This window comes from Arachis ipaensis, chromosome B02, assembly GCF_000816755.2.
Source record: "Arachis ipaensis cultivar K30076 chromosome B02, Araip1.1, whole genome shotgun sequence".
NCBI classification, from domain to species: domain Eukaryota; kingdom Viridiplantae; phylum Streptophyta; class Magnoliopsida; order Fabales; family Fabaceae; genus Arachis; species Arachis ipaensis.
In genome coordinates, this window is record NC_029786.2 from 5,335,626 (window position 1) to 5,336,492 (window position 867).

Here is an 867-nt window from a genome sequence, read left to right on the forward strand (position 1 = left end):
ATCTGACACACACCAATACCACTGGTCGGTACTCACGTAAGCATGATTTGCTTTTAAGCTTTGTACGTTTGTTTTTTAGACAGACTGTTAGAAATTTAGAATTTTAGATCATAGCGACTGAAATGTATGAATCTCTCTTCCCTTTATTTCTTTTCATTCCATATTCACAAAAAAATTTGACTTACGGTGCCAGAGAAAAAGAAAAAAGCTTGCACAAAAGTTTGCATAACCTCTGATTTCCTTTCCTTGCAATTCATCTACTTTGCCCTTTTCATTCTTCTTTTTTTCTTAAAAGAAAAAAAAAATATCAAAACAAAAAAAAAAAAAAAAAAAAAAACCTAACGCACGTGAACAACAAACAAATCATGTGGATGAAGCAAAATGGAGGCAAAGTAAATGATTCATTCAATAGGAATAGGGAACAAAAATAAAAGAAAAATAAATTGAATGTTATTTATACATATACATATATGGAGTATATATATTATAGAGTCTACAGTAGCTATAATTATAGTGGTTACGGTAATTATTATATAACTTTAACCACGCTTAAAACATATTACCAACACTTTTTAAGTTTTTATTTGGATGATAAAAAAAATAAGAAAAAAGAAAATGAAAAGAAGGAAAAATATTTTTTTTTGTGTTGTTTGAATATAAAAAAAATGGAGAGAAAATAAAAGTGTGCTAAAAATGAGTTAAAGTTGAGGGTAAATTTTGAAAATAAAATTTTTAAAAATTTTCTTTCCTACGGAAGCAAGAAAATTTTTGTGAGTCTCATAGCTAAAAATTTATTTCTTGTCATTTTCTCTTGTGAGCCAAATAAGAGAAAATTTTTTTTTCTACTTATTTTATTTTCATTCATTT